At 36.7% G+C, this 14,963-nt stretch overlaps 1 long non-coding RNA gene across 1 annotated transcript; it reads left to right on the top strand.

The window, feature by feature from the left end:
* The first annotated feature begins 10,600 nt into the window (after positions 1–10,600).
* On the top strand, positions 10,601–13,481 carry LOC140824640 (uncharacterized). Its single transcript, XR_012116414.1, has 4 exons — positions 10,601–10,984; positions 11,643–12,004; positions 12,291–12,365; positions 13,372–13,481. It is a non-coding gene; the product is annotated as an uncharacterized lncRNA (long non-coding RNA).
* Positions 13,482–14,963: the final 1,482 nt, after the last annotated feature.

Below are 14,963 nucleotides of genomic sequence, written 5' to 3'. Positions count from 1 at the left end.
AGGCTATTGAAGATGTTTACTTATTATTGAACAATAGTTTAAGTTAATTTTATGAGATGTTTTGTTTGTACCTAATTTTGTAAAAACATTGTTTCCATTTCTATGGTGATAAAAATGGATATTCTTGTTTATTTTGCAAAGGTGTTTGCAACATTAAATGAATGAATGTTTGATTGGTACTGGTAAACTTGAAAACGATCTCTATAACTTAAAATTAAAAGATATTCCATTAAATGTCCATTCAAAGGCATACACCATATGAGATATGGATGGGTAAGCCTCCTAAGTATTCTTATCTTAGAATATGGGGTGCCCTGCTTATGAAGCAGGTAGTGGGAGATAAATTAGATAGTCGATCCATTTTATGCTAATTTGTGGGATATCCAATGAATTCGATTGGATACTACTTCTATCATCCCCAAGAAACAAAAGTGTTTGTTTCTAGGAATGCGACCCTTTTGAAAGGGAATTTCTATTGGATAGAAATAGGGAGATGATAGAACTCGAAGAGGTTCGAGAGACACCCACAATTGAAGAACCCACACCCGAAGAGCCAAGAGAGGAGATACAAGCTCCTAGAAGATACGAGAAAGTCTCGAGACCACCTATGAGGTATGGTCAGCTTCTTGAAGAGGGCCATGATGAGCTTAACCATGGATGTGATCCAAGGACCTTCAAGGAAGCGTTATCTGATGCCGATTCATCCAATTGGCTTGAAGCGATGGAATCAGAGATGAATTCCATGCATCCGAACCAAGTGTGGGATCTTATAGATCCACCTGAGGGAAAGGTTCCCATAGGGACTTGGGACGGATGGGAAGGTATTGACCTTCAAGGTGCGATTGGTGGAAAAAGGATATACTCAAAGACAAGGAGTTGACTTTGAGGAAACCTTTTTCCCCAGTCGCAATGTTCAAGTCCATAAGGATTTTGCTAGCCATAGCTGCATGGTATGACTATGAGATATGGCAGATGGATGTCAAGACAGACTTTCTTAATGGGGATTTTAAGAAAGTTATTTACATGTCTTAACCTGAAGGGTTAACATCTATCTGAAGTGAGCATATGGTATGCAAACTTCAGAGATCTATTTATGATCTAAAGCAGGCATCTAGGAGTTGGAACCTCAGATTCGACAGTACAATCAAATAGTTTGATTTACTAAGAGTCCTGAGGAACCCTATGTGATAAGAAGGTCAGTGGGAGTGTTGTGACATTCCTGGTGTTATATGTTGATGACATTCAACTCATTGGGAATGATGTAGGAATGTTGCAATCAACTAATATATGGTTAGCGAGTAAGTTCTCGATGCAGGACTTGGGTGAAGCATCTTTTGTATTGGGAATACATATCTATAGAGATAGATCGAGAAGATTGCTTGGTCTCACCCAGTCCACATACATTGATACCATCGTGAAGCCGTTCTCGATGGATGAGTCCAAGGGAGGACATCTACCAATGTGTCATGGCGTGTCCCTATCCAAGTCTGTCTCCCAAGACTGATGCAGAGATAGTGGCGATGACACGCATTCCGTATGCTTCGGCAATTGGTAGCATCATGTATGGGATGATATCTACACGTCTTGACGTGGCTTTCGCACTAAGTGTAGTGAGTAGATATCAATCGAACCCTGGTCTTCCACACTGGAAATGTAATGCCCAAGATTTTATAGAAGGTTAATCTGAGATTATTGATTTTGTATGGACATGAATTTAACCGGGCCAAATTTTGATTAAATTGAGAGAACTAGGATGTTGGGCGAAAGTGACTCGCCCGGGCGGACGTTTTTGACCGCCCGAGCGAGTCTGCCTAGGAGAAGAGGGCCGAGAATCACTCGCCCGGGCGGAAGTTTTTGACCGCCCGAGCGAGGCTGCTTGGAATTGCGAGGGCCGAGAGTTACTCGCCCTAACGGTAGGTTTTGACCGCCCTAGCGAGAAACGTGCAACTTGAAAGGTGAGCCACTTGGCTCGATGCATGTTACGAGTGTATATATATATATATATACATGCATATCATCTTAAACGTTAATCCAAAAATGAGAAAAGGGAAAGAATAGAGAATTTGGAGAATTCGTGGTTTAGAATTCAATTTGCGAACGATCCGCCCGTCTGATTTTGAATCCGACTTCGGTACTGTGTTCCTAGCAACGCAGGCTTCATTTGGACGTAAGTTTTGTTACGTTTAGACAAGATTTGAATTTATGATATTCTCAGAATTGAATATGATTCAGATATGGTGTTTCTGCTACCGTAGACATTGTAGAATTGAAGTCAGATTAAAGAACAGACTATTCCTGTAATTGTTATGATTTTGGAGAGATATTGACTGAGATTTTATATCAGAATTGTGTTAATATTCAGATTAGGAATTATGTTGACACAGATTATGAGTTCCAGTATTATATTTGTGATGTTCAGATTGACGGGATTATCCAGATTGTATTGTTATGCCGTCGAAACATCAGTTGAGTTAGATTGATCAGATTCAGATATGATTTCGATTAGATTGTGATATTAGTGATATGACTCAGATTGTATTATGTTCAGACATTGATCAGATTGTATACAGAATTGAGTATTGATCAGAACAAATTGTATATTGAGTTAGTCTTTGATACTATGTATTCGATATTGTCTTTTTCAGATTGAGATGGACAGAGTTGAATACAGATCATCGTCTTCGTCAGACCGGGACGACAAAGGTATAATTCATGTGATATTCGGGAAGAAACAACTCAATCGAGATCATCCTTGAGTTGCCCAATAAATCACATACTGTATTCTTGTTTTATTGTTTATATCTAGATATGATTATGATTGTTTATAGATTTGTTTATAGAACTCGTATACAAATCTTATTATGCTTTGTTTACAGATCCTGTGGCATTGCATTAGAATGATTATGCTTGGTTACAGATTGTGTATTCATGCATTAAGAAAGGACAGTCTGGAGATCAGGCAGACTTCTAGATGTTCGGCGATATCTCAGCTTAGGGGAAGATCACCGCCCCTTTGTAGATGCGGATACAGATCAGGCCGAAGTCTAGGAATAAGACGTACAGCACCTCGATTGGTAGGGTAGGTGACAGACAGTGACGTCTTATTCACACCGGGATCCCTAGAGTTATAGATCGAGTCAAGTCTAGACATGATTTGATTAGAACTGCATGCTTATATGGATGTGGCTCCTAGATCATGGGACCCATCATTACTGCTTTCAGTTGGGTTAGCATGTTTTATGATTAAGATTGTTTATATGCATGTTTATCTGAATTGAGTTGCATGCTTATTTGATTAATTTCATAGACTATGAAATAGATTGTTTCTATACATGATAGCATGTTTTATGATTTAGTTTGTTTATATACATGCTTACCATGTTTTATACTGGGATTTATTCTCACCGGAGTTATCCGGCTGTTGTCTTGTTTTGTATGTGTGCATGACAACAGGTGGGGCTGGATCAGGGTCGAGATGAAGATGAGAGAAGACGAGTTTAGCGTGGTGATTCCGGACTTACTGTAGATTTGGTTTATTACTTGAACTTAGTAATCGAACCTTAGACTTAGATTGTACAGTATTGTACTTCTCTACTGAACTGTCGTTATGAACCTTAGACTAGATTATTGTATTTTAATACTGAAATGTATTTTATACAGATATGTATATTATTAGATGCCATTACCTTCCGCGTTTATATTTTAAAAAGAAAAATTTTTAGACCCTGTTTATCAGAACAGATAATTAAATCCCAAAGACGATTAAGAAGATGATTAGCGTCCGGGTCCCCACAACAGGTGGTATCAGAGCTGATGGTTCCTTTAGATTGAGATAATCAGAGCGATAGATCCTTTAGATTGAGATAATCAGAGTTGATAGATTCTTCAGACTGAGATAGCAGAGAATGAGTGGGGTAGATTGAATTTTTTGTCCTTGCATGTGATTGCTAGCATGAGATTTATTTCAATGTTGACTACATTGTGTGTGCTAGCATGATTTATTGCTTTCCCTATTACATGTTGCGTGTTATCTGAGTGGTTTGCAGCATGTAATTACTAAGCCTGGATCAGAACCGAGTCTGAATCAGAGGTCTATGATCAGAGGAGGGCTGAGACAGATTGTGTAGATTGTGTACTAATCTGTTTGATATTCAGATATACCGCCTCGAAGAATTTCAGAAAAGGGCAATACTTCGTCTGAACAGAGAGATGTATCAGAAATTCAGTTAGAAGAAAAGATGAAAGAATTTGAGTTATTACAGCCTCCGGTTCTGAATGGTACCGAGACATCTGAAGATTGTCAGAACTGGTTTGATGATATAGCAATCTTGTTCGATTTACTTGACTGTACAGATGAACAGAGGGTTAAAATGGTGCCTTACCAGTTACGAGAAGCCGCCAGGAGTTGGTGGATTACCAGTAGAAGAATGTGGGCACAGAGAGGTACAGTGATTTCGTGGGAAATATTCAGAACTGAATTTTATCGAAGATTTTTCCCAGTCTCGTACCGAGAGGACAAGAAATTAGAGTTTGAGAATTTGAGCCAAGGGCAGCTGAATATTGACCAATATACTGCTAAATTCTCGACTCTACTGCGTTTTGCTCCTCAGATAGCTGGAAATGATGAAGCTGTAGGGAATCAGTTCATCAGAGGGCTGAATTCGGAGGTAGTTGCATTTATGAATTTGCAACGACCTTATCATTTTGCTGACATCCTGAGTAGAGCGAAGAGAGCGGAGGCAAGTCTGATTAGACAATTGACAAGGTTCTGTGTGAAGCCACCTCAGAAACAACAATCCCCTCTTCAAATTGAGCGTGGCAGCACGAGTGGAAAGCAAGATTTGCTGAAAGCTCAAAAGAAGCCATTCAAGAAGTTGGGAAGTGGTTCCTCTAGCTCAAGTGGTTCCAGTCCAAGCCATACCGATGTCTATTGTAGGACTTGCGGAGGGAGACATTCCTCAAAGCAATGCAAAGGAGTGCTTGGTAGATGCAATATCTGTAAACAGCTGGGGCATTTTGCTAAAGTTTGTCCCCAGAGACGGTCCCGAAGATCTTAGGGAACAGAGTTCACTTGAAACCACAGATTCAGAATTCACAACAGGTACTAGTCTTTATGATTCTATTGCATATGTATTGATATATACTAATGCATTTGTTAAGAATATCTTTGACTGAGTTGCATGGAGATATGCTGTATCTGTTGGGTCTGTATGTACTGTAGTATTGATGTCCTTGCTTGTTGAGGAAGTGTTGATATCAGAAATTTCTGTCTATATTGTATACTACAGTAAGATGAGAATGAAATAGAGATAGATTATGATGTACTTGTGTTTTCTGATTTGAACGCATTATTGATATGTATATGCTGAACAAGTACAGACATACTGTAGAAATTTTCCAAAAATGGTAAGAGTTAGATCAGAGATGACTGATCAGGGGAGATACCACGACCAGGATTCTAGATTTAGAATTCATTTGATATCTGTATTGTCTATGACTCGATTATTACAGAAAGGAATATGTATTCAGTAGATATACTGAAATCGAGCCTAATATTGGCAGATCTACCAGTATTGTACGAGTTGGCTGATATTGCCAGATAAGATTTCAGATTGCGTTATATCAGAAAGATAGATTTCAGAATTGAATTCAGATCAGATACTGATTGTTGTTTTAGAATTCAATACAGAATGATATTAAATGTACAGAATGGTACAGAATGAATTGAAAGATCAGTAGAAGAATATCGACCAGGAGTTACACCTGATTTAGTGTTGCTCTTTGGCATGTGTCAATATATTCAGAGATGTTCTGATGATTTTATACTTTTTATATCTATGAGATTCTGATATATTTGCAATATTTGATTGATCAAATCGAATATTTGAAGGTTCTATTGAATATTCTGAGAACTGTGATGATTGTATACAGAAATTATTCAGGTAAGAATCCTGCTTGAAACAGATTGTATTCAGAATATGTGATATCTGAAGTTAGTATACAGATTTATTTCGTTACAGTTGAGATTGCGATTAGTGATTGATAAAATACCGATATCAGAAAGACCAAAAAGTTCAGAAATGTCAGAATTGTCAGAGATATATTTTGTCTGATTTGGCAGATTATGTTATACGACGGTTGCTTTATATCTATTGAGTATAATTATTGCTCTAAATCAGTATTTGAGACATCCTATATTGTTTTGAGGAGCATATTTTATTGGCAGATGAGATATAACAGTTGATCAGAATGACATGAAGATGTTTATCAGAAATCCTTGTTTTATGAGTTCACTGAACTCACTAGATCTGTATAGGATATTGATATTTCATTTCTGATTTGAGATTACTGTTGTTTTGAATTCGTATATGATACAGATGGTTGTGAACCGTTGAGAATATACACAGTTCAATTGTATCAGAGTTGTTTTCGAAAGGTACAGCTATTCAGAAACGCGATCAGAATGTTCAGAATTTGTTTGTAATAATCAGAACAGAGCATCGGTCAAAATAACAGATATTTGATTTTGTGTTATATGGGACTGATTATGTTATGATATAAGAATGTTTCAGAATTGGTTACAGATTTTGATATTGATAGTCAGAGCTGAATACCAGGTAGGTATTTCTTACTTAATTTATGTTATTCACTGATTTGTTTATACAGCATAGTTCGAATCTGAACTCACAGATAGTGTCAGAACCGCATAGTAGTGGATTCAGTTTTCATTCATATAGTTGAGAATGTATGATATTCGAACAGACAGTCGTGATATAAACAGATTAGATCAGTTGTAACAGAATTTGTACAGAAATGTTGGCAGAAATTGTACTGACAAGTCTGAATTGCTAACAGAAGAAGACAAAAAGATAGAAATCAGAAGATTATTACAGATTTTGTATAGTTCTGAATAGAAATGGGAGTACATTTCTATGGCTTTTGTAATGAAATTTCCGCCATTTTCTTTAGATTATGATATGATATGATTATGATTGACAGATTACTCAATCTATATCTATCGGTTTGTACCAGATTACGTACAAACAGAACTAAATGACATAGATCGATGTCAAAGAAATGTTCAGATAGAACAGAACATTTAAGTAGATTATATCAGATTGTGATTTTGATTGAGTTTGTATTCGTGATAGAGTATATCATGAACTCTCTCTGAGATGGTTTTACAGATTGACAGACAGTCAGAATGTATTATCCAAGATATTGGAAGACTTTGGTAGAGTTATAGAGTGCTAGATGTTAGCACTAATTGATATGATTCAGTATTATTGTGTGACAATAGCTATCAGCTTATCAGAAGGGTAAGGAGATAGTTATAAACAAGACAGTATACGAAGAGTACTACAGATTTCTTTTGAAGATAATTCGAAGAAAGATGCAGATAGTTCAGAATGGACAGATTTAAGAAACCAACGTCGGATGATGACGATTGGTAGTTGAAGCTAAAGATTGTTTATGTCTTTGTTTGAGGTAAACATATTTGTTAACAGCTGATGATACTGATATGTGATAAGCTATAGATTGGTTTATACGGATGTTGTATAGCCAGTATGATGAGATTGATTTTGTCAGAACTAGTTTGAGGGGTATTATGACATTATACTTCGTGAATTCTTATTCCAGACTGGAATCAGATATTTGAGTTTTGGTTTAAACTCTGTACGCATTTCTTCTGATATATCTGAATTGATTGTTGTGAGTTCGAGGACGAACTCAGATCTAAGAGGGGGAGAAATGTAATGCCCAAGATTTTATAGAAGGTTAATCTGAGATTATTGATTTTGTATGGACATGAATTTAACCGGGCCAAATTTTGATTAAATTGAGAGAACTAGGATGTTGGGCGAAAGTGACTCGCCCGGGCGGACGTTTTTGACCGCCCGAGCGAGTCTGCCTAGGAGAAGAGGGCCGAGAATCACTCGCCCGGGCGGAAGTTTTTGACCGCCCGAGCGAGGCTGCTTGGAATTGCGAGGGCCGAGAGTTACTCGCCCTAGCGGTAGGTTTTGACCGCCCTAGCGAGAAACGTGCAACTTGAAAGGTGAGCCACTTGGCTCGATGCATGTTACGAGTGTATATATATATATATATATACATGCATATCATCTTAAACGTTAATCCAAAAATGAGAAAAGGGAAAGAATAGAGAATTTGGAGAATTCGTGGTTTAGAATTCAATTTGCGAACGATCCGCCCGTCTGATTTTGAATCCGACTTCGGTACTGTGTTCCTAGCAACGCAGGCTTCATTTGGACGTAAGTTTTGTTACGTTTAGACAAGATTTGAATTTATGATATTCTCAGAATTGAATATGATTCAGATATGGTGTTTCTGCTACCGTAGACATTGTAGAATTGAAGTCAGATTAAAGAACAGACTATTCCTGTAATTGTTATGATTTTGGAGAGATATTGACTGAGATTTTATATCAGAATTGTGTTAATATTCAGAGTAGGAATTATGTTGACACAGATTATGAGTTCCAGTATTATATTTGTGATGTTCAGATTGACGGGATTATCCAGATTGTATTGTTATGCCGTCGAAACATCAGTTGAGTTAGATTGATCAGATTCAGATATGATTTCGATTAGATTGTGATATTAGTGATATGACTCAGATTGTATTATGTTCAGACATTGATCAGATTGTATACAGAATTGAGTATTGATCAGAACAGATTGTATATTGAGTTAGTCATTGATACTATGTATTCGATATTGTCTTTTTCAGATTGAGATGGACAGAGTTGAATACAGATCATCGTCTTCGTCAGACCGGGACGACAAAGGTATAATTCATGTGATATTCGGGAAGAAACAACTCAATCGAGATCATCCTTGAGTTGCCCAATAAATCACATATTGTATTCTTGTTTTATTGTTTATATCTAAATATGATTATGATTGTTTATAGATTTGTTTATAGAACTCGTATACAAATCTTATTATGCTTTGTTTACAGATCCTGTGGCATTGCATTAGAATGATTATGCTTGGTTACAGATTGTGTATTCATGCATTAAGATAGGACAGTCTGGAGATCAGGCAGACTTCTAGATGTTCGGCGATATCTCAGCTTAGGGGAAGATCACCGCCCCTTTGTAGATGCGGATACAGATCAGGCCGAAGTCTAGGAATAAGACGTACAGCACCTCGATTGGTAGGGTAGGTGACAGACAGTGACGTCTTATTCACACCGGGATCCCTAGAGTTATAGATCGAGTCAAGTCTAGACATGATTTGATTAGAACTGCATGCTTATATGGATGTGGCTCCTAGATCATGGGACCCATCATTACTGCTTTCAGTTGGGTTAGCATGTTTTATGATTAAGATTGTTTATATGCATGTTTATCTGAATTGAGTTGCATGCTTATTTGATTAATTTCATAGACTATGAAATATATTGTTTCTATACATGATAGCATGTTTTATGATTTAGTTTGTTTATATACATGCTTACCATGTTTTATACTGGGATTTATTCTCACCGGAGTTATCCGGCTGTTGTCTTGTTTTGTATGTGTGCATGACAACAGGTGGGGCTGGATCAGGGTCGAGATGAAGATGAGAGAAGACGAGTTTAGCGTGGTGATTCCGGACTTACTGTAGATTTGGTTTATTACTTGAACTTAGTAATCGAACCTTAGACTTAGATTGTACAGTATTGTACTTCTCTACTGAACTGTCGTTATGAACCTTAGACTAGATTATTGTATTTTAATACTGAAATGTATTTTATACAGATATGTATATTATTAGATGCCATTACCTTCCGCGTTTATATTTTAAAAAGAAAAATTTTTAGACCCTGTTTATCAGAACAGATAATTAAATCCCAAAGACGATTAAGAAGATGATTAGCGTCCGGGTCCCCACAGGAAAGCTGTGAAAGACATCCTCAAGTAGTTGAGAAGGACCAATAAATTGTTCTTGGTCTATGGGGTGGAGAACTAAAATTGGAAGGCTATACCGACTTTAGCTTCCAAAGCAATATCGATGACTCGAAGTCAACCTCTGGTTTTGTATTCATGCTCTATGGTGCTGCTGTCTCTTGGAAGAGTTCCAAGCGAGACAATACTACGGATTCCAGCACAGAGGCCGAATACATTGCTGCATCAGATGCAGCAAGGGAGGCTGTTTGGATAAGGAATTTCGTCCAAGAGTTGGGCGTCATTCCTAATGGAGTTGCTCCTGTCCCGGTGTTGTGTGACAACACGGGAGCTATAGCTCAAGCAAAGGAGCCTAGGTCTCATCAGAAATCCAAACTAGTATTGAGAAAGTACCACATCCTCGGAGAGATTGTGGAAAGAGGAGAAGTGTCTTTTGACAAAGTCGGCTCCGCCGATAATGTTGTTGATCCACTAGCTACGCCTTTACATGGACCATTATTCGACAAGCATCGCGAATCAATGGGTTTAAAGCATATGGGTAGTTGGCTCTAGTGCAAGTGGGAGATTGTTAGAGTAGGTGCCCGTCGAGCCAAGTGTTGGCCGAGTGTTCACAATGAAACTCTATGTATAAGCAATCTTTATCTTTTACTATTTATTAAAGTTCAAGCCCATATAAAAACTGAATGGTGTCTTGGTCTGTTTTTTGATTGCCCAAAAATGCCCCTGCATCTTCTTTTATTTTCTCCTCATGTTCCTCTCTTCTCCTCTCAAATCCAACGCAGACACGAATCTTCTTCTTTTAATTTCTCCCACGTTTCTCTCAACTCATCTCAAATCCACCTCAGACGTCGGTTTATCTTAAAACATAAAATAGATACTCTGAAATCAACTGTATCGTTTATTTGAAATCAGAAAATCCATATCTCTGATTTTCTGAAACAGAACATCCGAAAATCTTTCATCGTCGTTGCTTCCTCTTACGCTTCCACAACAAACCAACCCCACGCTTCGATTATTTTCCTCACACTACTTAAAGCGGCACATGGCATGGCAACGATTTCCACAAACAATCAGGTAAACCCAATAGCAGCTGCCATTTTCATTTTCTTTCGAAAAATATTCCACACAAATTGTCGTGTGAGTAACTCTTTTACACCGCCATGTTCTCACGATTTACAATTTTTTTTTTCGTTGATGGAGAGTATTAACATATCCAAATGAATTTTTAATTGATTGTTTTTTCAATATTTTTCCCACATGTTTTTGTACACCCAATTTCTGAATGCATATGATTAATCGTGTTCTGTGTAAAATTATTCATCAATTAACGTATCCAGGTACAAAATTCCATATTTTTTGTCTCGGGAAATTCGATTATTTTGGGTTTAAAAAAAAATTATCGTTGATAGGAGGTAATCACCTCTCACAACGCAAAATGGATGCAGGATCCTATTATTTTTTCCGATTACAAAAAAATCAAATTATCGAAGCCCCGAGATTTTTTTTGGGGGATCGAGTCTATGAATTATTGGAGAAGCAGTAAAGATGATGCATTTGTTGTTTATGTGCATTTTTTTCTTCTGTTTTTTAACGATCTTCGGATTGCAATATAAAAATTGATGCACAAACAGTAGACATTAAAAGCCATATTTAACAGAGTGTGCCCCTCCAATTTGGCCAGTATGTTGTGATTGAATCGGTAGTCATGGCTGGTTGCCATGTACTTTTACAGGATCCTGTTATAAATGGTGGTTAACTTTGCTATCCTCGAATGATTCAATGGAGGAGCGAGGATTATGAAGTTGGGGAGATATCCAAAGCTTAAACTTGCATACGTCTGGTGAAATAAATATACTACAATTTATGATAAGTACCTTTAGAATTTACAAGTGCTCAAATTTGTTGAGATTATTATTTCTTACTACTGTTTTGTCTTGGCACCCTTGCCCAATATCTCCATGTTATTTTACTCTGGTCTTGGGATTCAGTAGTTGTGACAGGAAAATCAAAAAGCTTACGAACAGTCAAATATATTGGCAAATAAATGGCGGATCCACGAAGAGGAAACTGTCTTTGATGTGAAGATAGACATGGGTTTTTAGTGATTCTTTTCTTGATTTAGATGACCCAATTTCCAAATTTCCCTATCAATGATTCAATAATTAAAGATGAGAGTCTTAGAAAAATTTACCCAGCAGCATTCCTTACATAACTCGGCTGATATATGGCTCTGCTCCTTGAATAGTTATAAATGCATAGAACAATGTAATCTGGTGGGTAACTCTTCACTTTATTTTTTTGATCTCCTTCAGTTCTGAATTGAATCATTTAGATTGACTTTCAAAAGCCTTATTTTGATTAAATTTGTTTTACTTATTAGTTTTAATGCAGATGTTTCCTAAAGCGGATAATTTTAGGTTTGCTTAACTTTTATCACCACGGTTCGATAATTGAGGTAAGTTTTACATTCATTTTATTTCTTTCTTATTTCGAAAACAAAATTTATTCTCGATTAATAAGACATTGCTTCTTTTCCAACATCATTTTTTTATATGATAGATATATTTTGAAGATTTATGTAATTTTAATTAAATCATCAATTTTGTTTGCACCATATCCCGTTCCATACATAAAATCACATGGAATCGTTAACACATCATCACTATTGCAGTAATGAAGGCTCTGCCTCGAACTTACTGCAGTCATAAATTGAGGCAGGAGAGCAGCGATTTCAAATGCACAACAGCCTGAGAGATTACCATTATTTATCATTGTTATAGATCTTAAAAAGATAACTTCAAGAACCGAATTGCTAAGCTGACATACCTAGAGACCATATTTCCGCTTTGTAGCCAAAGGGTATATCTACAGTCAGCACGAAAAAAAAAATTACAGATCATGTAAATACAGCTGAATAATATATGGGCAACTGTGTTAGTAAAGCTAAATAATATATGAACTTTCACCAAGCCTATTAATTAACACTAGCCACCGATTCAGACGCGTTGCGTGAATCTTTTCACTGTATTTTTTGATCTCCTTCATTTCTGAATTGAATCATTTAGATTCACTTTCAGAAGTTTTGTTCTGATTAAATTTGTTTTTCTTATGCGTTTTAATGCATATGGTTCCTAAAGTGGAAAATTTTTTGTTTGCTTAACTTATATCACTAAAGTTGACACTCTGTTCGATAATTGATGTTGGTGTTACGAAATTTTTATTTCTTTCTTCTTTTGAAATCCAAATTTATGCTCGATAAATCACATTGCTTCTTTTCCAACATCATTTCTTATGTCATACATTGTCATATTATCCCATACTAAAACTAACAAATTTTAAAATTTGTTTTATTATATCTAAGTTTTAACGAATTTATTGTACAAGTAAGATTAAGTGAAATAGTGATCAAACACTACATCTCAACTAACTACTTTTAAATTTTATTCATATTTCTCTTGCAGGTTGATAAACATTGAAACATGGAATCCGGGAGCTCAAGCGAACATAGACCAAGCAACAATGTCAATAACATGTTTTCTATCCAAAATGATGTCGCAAATCAACAACAGAGGATACAAATTTGAGGTTCTTATATTCAATAAATTTTAGTTCTATGATATTATGATATTTACTGGAAAATCATTTGACAATTTATTTACTTTTTATTACGTTGAAATTTAGCATTATTTCACATGAGATGAATCTGTGGCTTCAAAAAAATAATGTTTCGGTCTCATGTTGTTGTAAGATCATAAATGTTTAATATATTAGCTCAATATATTGATGACACACGCAACGTGTGTGCCTATATCATGTAAGATAACAAATTGAGTTTGACAAATTTATTTAAGCTTTGGAATCCATTGTCTTTCATGATTCAAGTACAATGTTTTGGTGTCATGATGTTGTAATATCATGAATCTTTTACTATATTAACCTCATATATTCATGACACACGCAACGCGTGTGCCTCGGTTGCTAGTTTGAATAATGTTTGAGATTATTATTATGGCACATCTTTATCTGTATACCCATGCTAGTTGCATAGATAAAGCCCTTGAATATACAAATAGTAGAAAGAATATGAGATGCTCATATGATGAGTATCATGAAACTCCTATTTGTAATACTGTATATTCTAAACGGTTCCTAGTCGATTCAGCCGCCACTAAGAAGGATTTAGGCCGCTAGAGTTCGAGACTAGTATCTGCGATGTGAGTACCATGTTTCATTGGTAGGGGACATTGTGATGTCCGAACATGCAGATAGGTGCTCCTTGTAGAGTGCACTGAACAACCCTCCATAAAAGGACTTTCCAAGTGGTTCTCACTTATCGAGTGGAAATGTCCTAGTTTATGGTTGTACAGAATTAGTCCTTATGACCCGGGACAACATTGAGACTCTATGTGCTAGAATTACACTTTGACTTGTTTACCGACTCTTATGGGGTCATCAGGTGGCAACGTTGGGTGTTCTGTCGAAACACATAGGAGTCGATGCATTGTAGTCGGGGATTCACCGCTTACTTTCGGGTATGGATATCCTATGTGCTATCATGTGCATGTAGATCGAAATCTCTGGCCAGAGTATGGTGGTAATTATGAAATGGTTTCATAGATTACACCATCGATGCAACTACGACATGACACATAGTATCGATTCATTGACAACTCTCGATAAACCAATGGTTGTCGAATCGATCGGGATATATGAGTTGAAGGGACCGTACTGTACGCTAACCATAATTGAATGGTTCTTGCAGGCACTATCATGTGATACCTAGGGAATCACGTAAGCGATGCTGCTAGGCGTTTAACGTGATTGGTTGGGTACTGTCAGACTTGAGTTCTGACGTTCTTATTATCAAGGTGTTGATAAATAAGAATGGAGCAATTGGGGTATGCTCATATAAGGACATGTTTAGTCCGAATCACATAGAGATGTGAACCCAAGGCTAGTTGTATCAATGAACCATTGAGGGCCACACAAGTACTAGCTTTCTAGATCCCGTTGAGAAGTAAAAATAGTTCAATGTGTTGAACGGCTTATAAAG

This window comes from Primulina eburnea, chromosome 2, assembly GCF_022965805.1.
Source record: "Primulina eburnea isolate SZY01 chromosome 2, ASM2296580v1, whole genome shotgun sequence".
NCBI lineage: Eukaryota > Viridiplantae > Streptophyta > Magnoliopsida > Lamiales > Gesneriaceae > Primulina > Primulina eburnea.
The sequence above is the reverse complement of the archived record's forward strand: the minus strand, read 5'-3'. Positions and strand labels throughout refer to the sequence as shown.